We start from the raw sequence: 14996 nt of genomic DNA, 5'->3' as shown, positions 1-14996 counted from the left end.
AAACTAAAGTATTTAATATTCTTATCCACTTGCTGAATACTTTTTCTGAGAGTTGGGAAAATTCCATGATTTAATTGTAGCATGGAAAATGTTAGTCCACCTCAGAGTTCAGCACTAATAGGTTTGATCAATTTAAGCATAGCTTGAGGGCCAGACAGTGGCATGGTGGTTAAGGTAGCTGGATCCCACATGGCCAATTACACAATCTGAATCTCAGAGCAGTGACTTGAAAAGCACGCTGGGTGCGTGTCCATGTGTGCTCAAATTCCCAAATGGAGAATGGAGAAGAGATTGTGACGAGATTGGGCTTTTTTACTTTCTTTCTCTCCTTCTCTGGAGCACATGCACCCTCTAGTCAATTTTTAAAAATAATAGACTGCATAGCTTGAGAACTATTCTTCTCATTTTAAATGGAGAATATGTGATTGTTGTGGAGAAGAAAATGAGTGAGAGTGTTAAAACAGCCGAAGGGTAGCTGGAAGGCAGTTATAGACAGGTTCCGTTTTCCTTTTTAATCTTTATTGAGCTCTGAGTATGTGCCAGGCACTGATTTAAGCTCTTTACATGTATTATGTTTAATCTTCGAACAGCTCTAAGAATCAGATAACATTCTTTTATTTATTAATTCTTGTGTGCTACATGCCAGGCACTATTCTGTGCCCTGGGGTGGAACGTGCACAACACGAAGTCCTTGCTCTGTCACCGCTCCTGAGTGTGATGCTGTCTCTGCTGAAATCTCTGCTCTCCTCCTTAGCAGCTGTCGGGCCTTGGGCAGTTTGTTTAATCCCTCTCTTCCTTAGTTTATTAATCTGTAAAGTAGAAATGATAACAGTTCCTACCTTAGAGGGCTGATAGGAGGTGATGCAATTTATGATGGTTTTGTTCCCCCCCCCCTTATTTTTTTCTTAGAGAGAGATTTTTGCTATAGGGCACATGCGCTCACCAAAAAGAGCGATAGAAAGTGAGAAATCATCCCCTAGGTGGATGGCCACACTGCAATCCCTGCTCCAGTCTCCTCCTTGGATTTTGGGCATGCACACGCATGCACCTGTTGTGAGTTTTATGATTCCAGGTCCAGGACTCAAACTGTGGGAATAGAGCACCTTAACCACTACTCCGCCTGCTGGCCCCATATGATATGTTTATGAGTTAATCATTGTGAAGTACCCAGAACAGTGCCTGGTGGACAGTAAGCCTGGTACTGTGTATGCTCACCTTCCTGTTCACTGTCAACACAGCAAGCACATACAGTGCTTCCTACATGTCAGGCACAGAGCAACATGGGACACGTGTATATGCAGGGGTGCTGGTAAGTGACATGTTGTAAGGTAAAACTGGGTAGAGGAAATAGAGAAGACAGCGGGGGGTGCAGGGATTCATTGTACACGGGTGGATGGGAAAACCTCACTGAGGCGGGGCACTGTATCCTGTGGCCAGCAGGAGAAGAGTGGTCCAGGCAGAGGGGACAGCATGTCCAAAGGACATAGCGGGGTGTACGTTTGGCAGCCAACATGACCAGGAGAGTGTGATCAAGATAAGGACAAGAGGAACAGAGAGCCACTCAGGCTATGATGAGAACTTTCCATTTTAATCAGAATTTTACTCTGAATAAAACTGAAGGCCTCAGAAGAAATTCTGCCCCTCTTCCTCACCCTGGGTATAAATAATTAATGACATAAAGCAAAGGATTTTGTCTGTCTTTCTTTCTCCCCCTCTTTGATGTATCCCAAGCCACAGAACAAAGTCTGTCTCCTGCTAGCTCTCGAAACATATGTGAAAGGGTGAAAGAAAGGAGTTCTGTTTTGTGGTGAAGATGGAAACCAGCACATGAGCTTTCTCCCTGGTGGAGGTCCAGTTGCTAGGTGCTGCTTCAAGTTTGCTAGCCAAGTGGACTTGCAAATCCTGAATCCCCAAGATCAGGGCAAAAGAACCACTGAGGAGCTGCTCCAAGGCAAGCCTAGGAAAGCTGACGTGATGGCAGAGTCGAGGAGAGCACCTGCTTTCGGCTGGCTGGTTTCCTCCCAGAGGGCAGGGGCCATGCCTGGTTTCGCATCCCATATTTGTCAGTTATTCGATCCCTCTTCCCAGGAGCAGAGTATCCAGAGACAGAGAGGCCAGGAGTGTGCTGCAGAATACCCCTGCCTAGGAAAACCACGAGAGGGAGAGTGAATCCCTTCCCCCTGAGATGGGCGCACAGCAGAGCACCCAGAGAAGCACAGTTTAAAAGGCGTTCTTCTGTTTGCCACCCAGGCCCACTCCTTACCCTCCTCCCTTGCTCCGTGCCCCAGGGTGAGCGAAGGAGGGGTCGAACTGAGCATGGCATCGAAGAGCTCCGACCGGAAGTCTAAATACTTCCCTTTCTGAATTTCAGCAACCACCTCCTGTGCTCAGAGATACTGCATCTCTCCCCCACCCCCAAACCTGCCCTTACCTCTGTGGATTATCCGTTTGTGTATTTGTCTGTTTATTTATTTAGTTAGTTAGTTAAAGTGAGAGCTTTTTGCTATAGGATGTGTGCGCTTGCCAGAGAAAAACAAAGCGACAGCGAGAAATCACCCCCCGGGGGATGACCACGCTGCAATCCCTTCTCCTCTCAAGATCTTGGGGGACACACACGCACATGCGCCTGGCGTGAGTTTTAAGCCACCAGGTTCGGGATTGAACCATGGTCAACTACACGGAAGCCCAGTGTAACCATTACACCACCTGCTGGTCTCAGCGTCTGTTAATTTTTATGCCAGAAGGTGCCTGTGTGTGCAAGAGCAAAAGAAGACACACGCCAACAGGGGTAATGCCGCAGTTCTTCCTCCAGTGCCACATCCACCAATTGGCTCAGCCTTATTTTACATCATGAATTAGAGGATGCTGGGATGAAGAAGGGGTGGAGGTCACATTAAAGAAAAAAAAATAGAGGTTTATTTGCTCATGGCTCTGGAGGTTGAGAAGTCCAAGAGCACGATGCCAGCATCTGGCAAGGTCATCCCATGGTAGAAGGCAATGAGTACCCAGAAAAGAAAATGGAGCCCAACCTTATCCCATGGTAACTAGCTCACTCCTACATTAATAGCATTAACCCATTTATGAGAACAGAGCCCTCATGACCTATCACCTTTAAAGGACTCCCTGCCAGTACTATCACATTGGTATTTAATTTTTTAAAATTTAATTAATTAATTAATTTTATTCATTCATTTATTTTAATTTGACCAGAGAGAGAGCAGGAAGATGAGAAAGCTAGCCACTGGGTCCAGGACTCGAACCGTGATTGGCCATGTGGGAGTGTCCAACGCCTTCACCACCATGCCACCTGGCATTTAAATTTTAACAAGGGTTTGGTGGAGCTATTCAAACCATAACAGGGACATCGTACTTTTTGATTTTTGATTCTTTGTTTATTTGGTAGGTTTTTTGAGAAGTGATTTTTAATGTGTGTGAGGAGGGATCATAGCTGCCTCTTTTTAGCTTTGGAGTGTGTCTTTCTGTAAGGTAAAAAGGAGTCACTGTAAATGCATGTCTAGTTTCCTTCTTTGAGCTAAGAAAATTGTCATTGAACTTACTGATGTTGCTCCCTTATTTTGCACCAAGTGAATGTTTAAATATTTTAAATAAACATGTTTCAGCTGACTGCTGGGTGAGATTCGTTACAGCCCAGAGAAACTCAGTAGAACTGTTCAAGGGGATCTGGTTAATATCCCCATGAGTTATGCCTGCGGTAGAAATTGCACTAATATTTACATGACGGGCATGGTTTGGGGGCAATGGCAAAACCCGATTGAAGTGGGAATTTGCACAGTTGATGCCCACTAATGAAAATAGCTACAGTCTAGTGCTCTTTCCAGAAGTATAATTAGGCCCTTCAAGTGACATGTTATTTTCACATTTTTACTCTTAAGCTGCAAATTTTTCTAGCCATCCAGTGCCGGTACTGAGATGATTACTTTGCAAAAATAATTAAGACAATATTAGTCTCCTGGATAACTTCTTTACAAATGAATGTTTGCTTTTTTTAAAATAGGCTTTACCAATTAAACAATTGTACATGAAAACATCATGATTTTCTTGATGATTATGTACGTTAAAATTAATCTGTGAGTTATCTCTGTAGTGTCTGGATAACATTGTCGAACTCAAGTTCTTGACCTTCTAACCACTCGAAAGAGTTTCACAAGCGAGGAAAGAAACGTCTGACAGAAGTTACACAGCAAATACAGTTCTGCTCAAGGCCTTGTGGGTTTCCTCACTTAAGTCTTGAGGGAGCCAGTGGGAAATCTTTAACACTAAATTTGCCAGGTTTTTACCCTTTCTTTGTTTTTGCCTTCCTAGTTCAACGGCTCTCTAACTTGTTCAGGAAGCAGAACATCCTGGAATTCAAGGTTCACTTTGTGTCTCATGATAAAATATTGACTTATTTATTTCAATCCGAGCAACTCTGATTTAGTGCAAAGAGACATATCTGTTTCTAGATGCAGAGATGCAACTAGATAAACAAATATTACACATTTATTTAGATTTGTTTTCTGAGCGTATTTGACATTGGCATTGTAAATCACACTCCCTTGATCTTGGGTTTATAAATACAGCGCGGCTGCTTCCTGGTTTCCAACGAGGGTCGTTTCCATCTTTTCCTGTTAGTACTTGCTACTTGTTCACTCACTTTTGTCCCCAGCAGACAAGATATATTGTCATATTTTAAGAAAAATACATGAGAGAAAAAAGAAAAAACTAAAGTATTTAATATTCTTATCCACTTGCTGAATACTTTTTCTGAGAGTTGGGAAAATTCCATGATTTAATTGTAGCATGGAAAATGTTAGTCCACCTCAGAGTTCAGCACTAATAGGTTTGATCAATTTAAGCATAGCTTGAGGGCCAGACAGTGGCATGGTGGTTAAGGTAGCTGGATCCCACATGGCCAATTACACAATCTGAATCTCAGAGCAGTGACTTGAAAAGCACGCTGGGTGCGTGTCCATGTGTGCTCAAATTCCCAAATGGAGAATGGAGAAGAGATTGTGACGAGATTGGGCTTTTTTACTTTCTTTCTCTCCTTCTCTGGAGCACATGCACCCTCTAGTCAATTTTTAAAAATAATAGACTGCATAGCTTGAGAACTATTCTTCTCATTTTAAATGGAGAATATGTGATTGTTGTGGAGAAGAAAATGAGTGAGAGTGTTAAAACAGCCGAAGGGTAGCTGGAAGGCAGTTATAGACAGGTTCCGTTTTCCTTTTTAATCTTTATTGAGCTCTGAGTATGTGCCAGGCACTGATTTAAGCTCTTTACATGTATTATGTTTAATCTTCGAACAGCTCTAAGAATCAGATAACATTCTTTTATTTATTAATTCTTGTGTGCTACATGCCAGGCACTATTCTGTGCCCTGGGGTGGAACGTGCACAACACGAAGTCCTTGCTCTGTCACCGCTCCTGAGTGTGATGCTGTCTCTGCTGAAATCTCTGCTCTCCTCCTTAGCAGCTGTCGGGCCTTGGGCAGTTTGTTTAATCCCTCTCTTCCTTAGTTTATTAATCTGTAAAGTAGAAATGATAACAGTTCCTACCTTAGAGGGCTGATAGGAGGTGATGCAATTTATGATGGTTTTGTTCCCCCCCCCCCTTATTTTTTTCTTAGAGAGAGATTTTTGCTATAGGGCACATGCGCTTCCCAAAAAGAGCGATAGAAAGTGAGAAATCATCCCCTAGGTGGATGGCCACACTGCAATCCCTTCTCCAGTCTCCTCCTTGGATTTTGGGCATGCACACGCATGCACCTGTTGTGAGTTTTATGATTCCAGGTCCAGGACTCAAACTGTGGGAATAGAGCACCTTAACCACTACTCCGCCTGCTGGCCCCATATGATATGTTTATGAGTTAATCATTGTGAAGTACCCAGAACAGTGCCTGGTGGACAGTAAGCCTGGTACTGTGTATGCTCACCTTCCTGTTCACTGTCAACACAGCAAGCACATACAGTGCTTCCTACATGTCAGGCACAGAGCAACATGGGACACGTGTATATGCAGGGGTGTTGGTAAGTGACATGTTGTAAGGTAAAACTGGGTAGAGGAAATAGAGAAGACAGCGGGGGGTGCAGGGATTCATTGTACACGGGTGGATGGGAAAACCTCACTGAGGCGGGGCACTGTATCCTGTGGCCAGCAGGAGAAGAGTGGTCCAGGCAGAGGGGACAGCATGTCCAAAGGACATAGCGGGGTGTACGTTTGGCAGCCAACATGACCAGGAGAGTGTGATCAAGATAAGGACAAGAGGAACAGAGAGCCACTCAGGCTATGATGAGAACTTTCCATTTTAATCAGAATTTTACTCTGAATAAAACTGAAGGCCTCAGAAGAAATTCTGCCCCTCTTCCTCACCCTGGGTATAAATAATTAATGACATAAAGCAAAGGATTTTGTCTGTCTTTCTTTCTCCCCCTCTTTGATGTATCCCAAGCCACAGAACAAAGTCTGTCTCCTGCTAGCTCTCGAAACATATGTGAAAGGGTGAAAGAAAGGAGTTCTGTTTTGTGGTGAAGATGGAAACCAGCACATGAGCTTTCTCCCTGGTGGAGGTCCAGTTGCTAGGTGCTGCTTCAAGTTTGCTAGCCAAGTGGACTTGCAAATCCTGAATCCCCAAGATCAGGGCAAAAGAACCACTGAGGAGCTGCTCCAAGGCAAGCCTAGGAAAGCTGACGTGATGGCAGAGTCGAGGAGAGCACCTGCTTTCGGCTGGCTGGTTTCCTCCCAGAGGGCAGGGGCCATGCCTGGTTTCGCATCCCATATTTGTCAGTTATTCGATCCCTCTTCCCAGGAGCAGAGTATCCAGAGACAGAGAGGCCAGGAGTGTGCTGCAGAATACCCCTGCCTAGGAAAACCACGAGAGGGAGAGTGAATCCCTTCCCCCTGAGATGGGCGCACAGCAGAGCACCCAGAGAAGCACAGTTTAAAAGGCGTTCTTCTGTTTGCCACCCAGGCCCACTCCTTACCCTCCTCCCTTGCTCCGTGCCCCAGGGTGAGCGAAGGAGGGGTCGAACTGAGCATGGCATCGAAGAGCTCCGACCGGAAGTCTAAATACTTCCCTTTCTGAATTTCAGCAACCACCTCCTGTGCTCAGAGATACTGCATCTCTCCCCCACCCCCAAACCTGCCCTTACCTCTGTGGATTATCCGTTTGTGTATTTGTCTGTTTATTTATTTAGTTAGTTAGTTAAAGTGAGAGCTTTTTGCTATAGGATGTGTGCGCTTGCCAGAGAAAAACAAAGCGACAGCGAGAAATCACCCCCCGGGGGATGACCACGCTGCAATCCCTTCTCCTCTCAAGATCTTGGGGGACACACACGCACATGCGCCTGGCGTGAGTTTTAAGCCACCAGGTTCGGGATTGAACCATGGTCAACTACACGGAAGCCCAGTGTAACCATTACACCACCTGCTGGTCTCAGCGTCTGTTAATTTTTATGCCAGAAGGTGCCTGTGTGTGCAAGAGCAAAAGAAGACACACGCCAACAGGGGTAATGCCGCAGTTCTTCCTCCAGTGCCACATCCACGAGGCTCCTGGACAGAGGCCGGAGAACTGAGCATGTGTTTTAAGATGAGAGGGTGGGTTCGTGAACACGGGTCAGTCACCTGGGTTCCGGATTCCTCTGCACGGCCCCTAACGGCTGTGCTACAGAGCCGGTCCGGATTGTTCCATTACGAAGCTCTCTTCACATCACCAGTTTGTGAATGCCATCTCATTCTCGTGCAGTCCCTAGCCTATATGGCGATCTAGCTGATCTGGGCATTTCGTGTGGGAAATGATTATTGGGAGGGGCGGGCGTGAGGGTGGGAGGGAAACAAGTGTAAATGCTGCTCAATCCTGGTGCGAGGTGACGGTGCTGCGCGCCCAGTGCTACCCATGAAGGTTGCGAGAGAGGTGGTTGGAGTCAGGCTTAAGTTCAGAGTAGAGCCAATGGGACTTGCTGATGCATTGGATATGGGCGACGAGAAAGGGAAGTGTCAGGAAGACTCCTCGTTTTGCAATCTGTGTGACAGAAAGGTGCTATGTAGCACTCTGACAGACGGAATGTACTGTGGTTATTTTTCAGAGGTGACAGGATGTCCTCCAAGAATTTGCAAGATTGCTTTAGCAAGTTTTTTCCTATTTGCGTTTATTCAACTCTAATTCCTAGTGCCCATCCTGTGGTTTTCTGTGGTTTCTTCAATGATCTCTAGAACCTCGCAAGTATTTCCACCCTGGGGAATGCATTTTAACCCACTTATTTTAAAAAAGGCAAACCCTCATGTATGCCACACAGTCACGGCCAGAGGGCATATGCACTCACCAGAGAGAGACAGAGATACAGGGTTAGGAGGAGAGAAAGTACCCTTAATGGGCATGATCTTCCTCTCTCCTCCAGTCTCCATCCCACTGGAATTTGGGGCACATATGTACATGTGCCCAACATGTGTTATAGACTGCCAGAGCCGTGATTTGAAACACGTACATCATGTGGTTTCCTTAATCACTAGGCTACAGGGCTGACCCGGGAAAGGGAATATTTTAAACCAAATCACAGAGGGATGTCACAAAACTTTGGCTAGTAACTAACCTACAGCATAATACACAAAATGTATTTACTCGTTTGTCTGCTTTTAACGAGAAGAAGAGCACTTACATGATAGAGGAAACGATAGGTATTTTGGTTTGTTGTTGTTTTTGTTTTAGACATTTTACCATAGGCCATGTGAGCTCTCTGGAGACAGACAGAGCAGGAAAGTAAGAATCGCCCTCCGGGGAGGATGGCCATGCCACAATCCCATCTCCTTCTCCCCTTGGGATTTTGTGTACACACACACATCTGCTCAGTATGTTTTTTTCAAGCCGCCAGGTTGGAGACTTGACTTGCACAGCCAGCCATGTGGGAGCTGGTGCCTTACCCACCACGCCACCTGCTGGCCTGAAATAGGTATGTTTGACTCTGTCTTGCATGTCATGATTTTCCTGCTCCAGCCCTTTCAGTTAGTCAGGACCACAGGTGATGTTGCCAGGCCTGGTTAGGTTGGGCCAGAACCCATGGTAGGCCTCCCATGAGGTCTCAGTGACCCTGCAGCGGTGTCCTCCCACTTGTGCCAATGCAGCTGAGGCAGAAACCTCCATTTCTGGGCCTGAGTGTCCTCACTGGATCCACAGTGGCCGTTCACACGAATAGCAACTGCTACTGTCCGTGTGCTGAGCAAGTACTCATAGTATGTTTAGTGGTAACGAATAGTGTGTGTGTGTGTGTGTGTGTGTGTGTGTGTGAAATGAAACAAAAACCGAAAAAGGGAAAAGATGAAAGAAATAGGACACTGTGAGGGTTAGAAGCAACTTTTGTTTTCTCTTTCTGCTTGTCCATGTACTTTCCACTTCTTCATAGCACATGTTCCAGCCTGGAACTACAGCTCTTGTTCGTTACATGATCCCAGCAACGACATTTCAGTTCTCTGAGAGAGAGTCCTTGCCAGCCTTCTTCCTTCCTCCAACACCTAGAACAATGTCTGGCAGTAGGAGGGGCTGAAGAGGTGTTTGCTCTCCCTCGCACATATACGTACACACCTTCTTTTAAAGATATTTGAAATCAGAGAGACATTATCATCACGATCTTTAAAAATTCACGGTACTCATAGGAGTATAAGTTTATACAAATTTTCTCTTTTCTTTTCTTTCTTCCTTTTATTTATTTATTTTTAAAATTTGCCAGAGGGTGCATGTGCTCTCTAGGGAGAGAGAGAAAGAGAGGGAGGTAGGAAATGAGAAAACAAGCCCCTTGGGGAATGGTCATGCTACAATCTGTTCTCTCTCTCTCTCCCTCTTTTTTTTTTTTTTTCACTATAGGGCATGTGCGCTCGCCAGACAGAGAGAGACACAGAGACAGAAAGTGAGAAATCACCCCCAGGGGGGATGGTCATGCCGCAATCCCTTCTCCTCCATTCTCCTCTCAGGATCTTGGGCACGCACTCACACGCGCCCGGCGTGAGTTTTAAGCCACTGGGTCTGGGACGCGAACCGCGGTTGACTACGTGGGAGTCCAGTGACATAGCCATTACGCTAACTGCTGGTTCCCTCTCTCCCTCTTTTTTGTGATTTTGGGCATGCATGCATTCAAGTCACTGGGTCCAGGATTTGAATCACCCCATGTGGGTGCTGCCTTAATCACCACATCACTAGCTGGCCCAAGTTGACGTGTATTTTTTCTATGGAGAATGAAGGTCATAAAAGGTCATGACCTTCAACTCAGAAACTAACAGTAGGAACTGGATAAGAAATTCAGACAAATACTTATTTAGTCTTTGCAGCAATACATAATAGTGTGAAAAATAAGGTGTGGTTAAATATATTATGAAGAAGGCCTCAGATAATAGCTATAGTTGAGTAAATTGCTATAGAAAGAGGTATATTGTCTATTATAAATTTTAAGAGTAGTTAACAAAATAGCATATTCAGTATTACTCATTACATTTGAGGAAACTTTGCAAAGTGTGTATCCCAGAATATTAACACTACCTTTTTCTGGATTGTGAGATTGTAGATGTTTCAGAGTTCTTTCTGTGTGCTCATCAACACGTTTTTTAAATGTTTACCGAAAAACAAACAAGTGAATGAAACAAGGTGTTGTTTTATTTTGTTTAATTTAAAATAGTGTTTAAAATGATTAGGCGTAAGCAATCGAAAGAGGATTTTCTAAAGAAACAACTATGGCACGTCCCAAACAGATGTAAAATTTGCAAGTGAATTATAATCACAAAACTGTTTCAGTATTTTCTATCTCTATTCCTATTGCTCAAACATTCATCTCAAGTGAAAACAACATTTCTCTCTGGGCTCCAAATGGGATTTGTGGATGTACCACCTTCTGCCAAAAGAAGTTAATATTGCAAATAATAATCAGATCAACAGTGAACAGCCCTGGGGGGTAAATCAAAAGCCACAATTCGCCATTATCCTTGAGTGGAATCTGCAGAGGTAGGAGGGAGTGGAGAGCTTGTCTTGCCAAGTCAAATCAAGTGAAGGGCATTAAACACCACTGTACAACTCTTCCACAGGAGGCCTACACGCCGCTGCTATGCCTCTAGCGATCCCTGAGAAGTTCCAGCACATTTTGCGAATACTCAATACCAACATCAATGAGCGGTGGAAAATAGCCTTTGCCATCACTGCCATTAAGGGTGTGGGGCGAACACATGCTCATGTGGTGCTGAGGAAAGCAGACATTGACCTCACCAAGAGGGCAGGAGAGCTCCCTGAGGAGGAGGTGGAACGTGCGATCACTATTAAGCAGAATCCATGCCAGTACAAGATCCCAGACTGGTTCTTGAACAGGCAGAAAGATGTAAAGGATGGAAAAAACAGCCAGGTTCTGGCCAACGGTCTGGACAACAAGCTGCGTGAAGACCTGGAGAGACTGAAGAAGATACGGGCCCATAGAGGGCTGCACCACTTCTGGGGCCTTCGAGTCCGAGGCCAGCACACTAAGACAACTGGCCATCGTGGGTGTATCCAAGAAGAAATAAGTCTGTAGGCCTTGTCTGTTAATAAATAGTTTATATACCAAAAAAAAACCAAAAAAACAAACAAACAAAAAACACTGTACATACAAGACCCACTGAATGAAGCTCTGAGGAAACACAAATGATCCCCAGGTCCATGTTGGCCAGAGACAATCCAGATTCCTGATGCAGCCAAGGAAACTCTCACCAGTACATTTGTTTGGAGTGAGCAGGGAAGATAGTATTAGAGGTGAAGAGAAGGGTTCTAGACCAGGAGTCCTCAACCCCGGGGCTGCAGACTGGTATGGATTCATGGTCTGTTGGGAGTCAGGCTGCCAGGCCACACATGGTAGGAGTGGGGAGGGTGGCCCAGAAAGCGAAGCTTCCTCTGTATTTGCAGCCACTCTCCATTACTTGCATTGCAGCCCGGGCTCCCCCTCCTAGAAGATCAGTGTCAGAATCAATTCTCATGGGACCACAGATCCTACTGTGTGATTGTTTCATTGTATATTGCCATGTGGTAGTGTTAGAAATGGGGTGCGGGGTGGATATGATGTGTCTGGGTCATCCCGGGGCCACCCTGGGTCACACCCCTACTCCCCTCCACCCCCATCCCCATCGGTGAAGAGATTGTCTTCTACAAGGCAGGTGCTTGCTGCCAGGAAGGTTGGGGATCTGGACACTATGGGTTACTCCTTTTATAATCTGAAAGCTGAATCAACCCTGCTGGCATGATAAAAGAACATTAAAAAAACTTTACAATATTTAAAAATAAGTTTGAAACCTTATTTAGTTCATTTCAGGCATAGCACCAAGAAACTAGTCTAAATCACACCTTGTTATCTGTTTCTGCAGGTGTAGTTTTTGATCTGTGTATCTGAGCCATCCTTAGAACCCTACTTGATAGTTGATCAACATCTGTCAAACAAAATATGCAAAGAACCCTGCTCTTTACTGACCAACATGAAAGCATTGTGCTACTAAATTTTAGTAATGAGAACTTCTGCAATTCTCAGGAAATAGCTACAAGATAGGATTTCCTTCCCAGCCTCTTTCTTTAAGCTCTCTCCTGCTACCCTTTATCTGCCAGGAACAAAAACAGAGAAACAGTAGCAAGCCAGAATTAAGGAGAAAACAAAAATGTTAGAGTCTGAGGTGCTGGGAAGGTAGGTAGGGGAGATTGGGTTCTGTAGGACCCCGACTGCCAGGATATTGAATATTGACTCTATCCTGAAGATAATCAGGAATCCTTCACATGGAAATGGACTAGAAATTTTAAATCAGCCTTTAAGTTTCAGAAACAGAAATCTACTGAGAGGAGTTCATTTTAAAGCTGAATCTCCACACTTGGACTGTGAGATCATACCCATCTGGTAATTTCTGTCGGTCTCCAGATTAGGCATGGATGACTTGGGACTTGGCACCTTGGCAGATGGGCTAGCAAGAGAGGAGCAGGTGTCATGTCAGAGACCTCCACGGACACCGGGGCAATTTGACTTGTCACTTACAGAGGGAGACAGCCCGACAGTGCCCCATCCTCCAGCTGCTGAGTCATCCTGCTCTGGGAGCTATTTAAACAGAAGCTTCCAGGAGACACACCATCAACACTCCACTCAGACAAGCCCAGACCTCCCTGGGTCCAGCTTGGCTGCCCTAGACAAGGGCAGTTTCCGTCCTCTTATCCCCTGTTGTCACACTGTGGGTTCTGACTCCTGGCTTCTTTCCTCAGAATGAACTTACCCAGCCTGCACTTTAATGGGACCTTGGTGCCAGAGGCCACCAGCTCCTCTTTCAAGTTTTCTCATGGTGACAATGGGTATTCTGCTTTGACTTTTTTGTTTCTTTCATATTAGCAAACTTTGGTTAAACACCTACTATGGGCTATGCACCGATCTATGAGTAAGGGTTGGCTAAAGGATGAACAAGATACATCCTTGGATCTTGTGCTCGTTTTTTGTTTGTTTGGGTTTTTTGAGGTTTTAAACTTAGGGCATGTGCACTCACCAAAGAGGAAGAGACAGAGTGAGACAGAGACAGTGAGAGAAAAAGTAAGAAATTGCTCCCCAAGGGGGATGGCCATGCCTCAGTCTCTCTTCCTCCATTCTCCTCCCGGGATCTTGGGCATGCATGCACACATGCCTAGTGTGATTTTCCAGCCACTGGTCTAAGACTCAAACCGCGGTCAGCCATGTGAGAGTCCAGCGACACCTGCTGACCCTCCATCCCTGTTTTTAACAGCTCACAGTCCAACGGAAAAAACTGACAGTTATCAGATAACCATGTGTGCGATGAGATGGCTGCAAGACAGGTAAATCTAAGATGATGTTATTGACTAGATTTTGGGAGGGATATCACTACTTTTGTCTAAAAGCCATCACTATCTGAGAGGCATCAAAGGGGCGTGGGATGCCGTAGAGAGGCTTTCCAGCTCTGCGGTGATTTCGCACTTCCATACCTGTCTGCTGTCCCTGTTTGACCTGGGCGCTCTCACCGCTGGTCTGTCCAGCTGGGAGTGCTGCTGACGGTTCTTTCCCCAGCCTCTCCTCTAGGTGCTCCTTCAATGGTCAGATGAGGACTCTTCACATTTGGCTGCCCTCCATCAGCCACAACTGTCCTGCCCAAAGAGCAAGCTTTGGCTTTAAAGCTGCTTCCTAGCCCGCCTCCGCCACCACTCTATTGAGGAGTCCAACTTGCCTTTCGGTATCACGGTTTCGTCACCTGCTAAAGGAGCTGGATGTGATGACGTCTGTGGGAAGGACAAGACTTAGCGTGCCCGCACTGTGGTGCCCAAACGCTGTTCTCATCTGCCGGTAGAAACGTACTGTAAATAAAGAAAAAGGCCACTGGCTTATTTTAAACACCCAGTATGATCTAAGAGCTCATAATGTCCTAGACACTGTGTGAAAGCTTCTAGTTCTCACCGTAATACTGTTCTTATGTTAAAATCCCATTCTGTAAACTGAAGACATTATGGCTCAGAGAGGTTAAGAGACTTATCTAAGGTCACGTCGCTCTCCAAATTTGTGTTTAGCTTGAATGTGAATATAGCTTTCTGTGACTTGACGTTTGTCTTCTTTCTACACTTGGCTTATTTCACAGCAAGAGCCATGGAATATTAACATACAGTAAGAATTCCGATTCAAGTCTGACCACTAGTCTTCTAAGAGCGATATAAATATAGGATTTCTACCCTGAGCTTCTGAACCTGTGCTCTGAAACATGCCACCAGTCGGAACAAGTTGGTGTAGGGAGAAGCAACGAGCAGATACCAAAAGCCAGCTCCTCCTCCGAAAATATGATGAAATCGATTTACAGTCTCAGGACTTTTCCTATTGAAGAATTAAACACTCCCTGGGAAAAAGGTAAGAAAAATCTCCCCTTTTTATGACTTGTTGATATCTATGGGTTTTTCCTTAAGCCTCAAAACAATTTACAGCATTGCCAGCAGCATTCAGTACATTCAGAACAGGATCATTGCACCGCTGCTGAAC

At 45.2% G+C, this 14996-nt stretch overlaps 1 long non-coding RNA gene and 1 pseudogene across 1 annotated transcript in view; both read left to right on the top strand.

Moving 5' to 3' along the window:
* Nucleotides 1-11066: 11066 nt before the first annotated feature.
* On the top strand, nucleotides 11067-11566 carry LOC102478791 (40S ribosomal protein S18 pseudogene; annotated as a pseudogene).
* Nucleotides 11567-13728: 2162 nt separating this feature from the next.
* Nucleotides 13729-14996, top strand: part of LOC114009245 (uncharacterized) — an 11392-nt gene continuing 10124 nt past the window's right edge. Inside the window, exons 1-2 of the long non-coding RNA XR_003550697.1 lie at nucleotides 13729-13813; nucleotides 14043-14867. This is a non-coding gene — a long non-coding RNA (uncharacterized LOC114009245). The remainder of the gene's footprint in view (nucleotides 13814-14042; nucleotides 14868-14996) is intronic.

The sequence above is a fragment of the Tupaia chinensis genome, unplaced genomic scaffold (assembly GCF_000334495.1).
Source record: "Tupaia chinensis unplaced genomic scaffold, TupChi_1.0 Scaffold000498_1, whole genome shotgun sequence".
In the NCBI taxonomy this organism is placed as follows: domain Eukaryota; kingdom Metazoa; phylum Chordata; class Mammalia; order Scandentia; family Tupaiidae; genus Tupaia; species Tupaia belangeri.
Note: the sequence above shows the minus strand (reverse complement) of the source record. Positions and strands in the feature narration are given on the sequence as shown.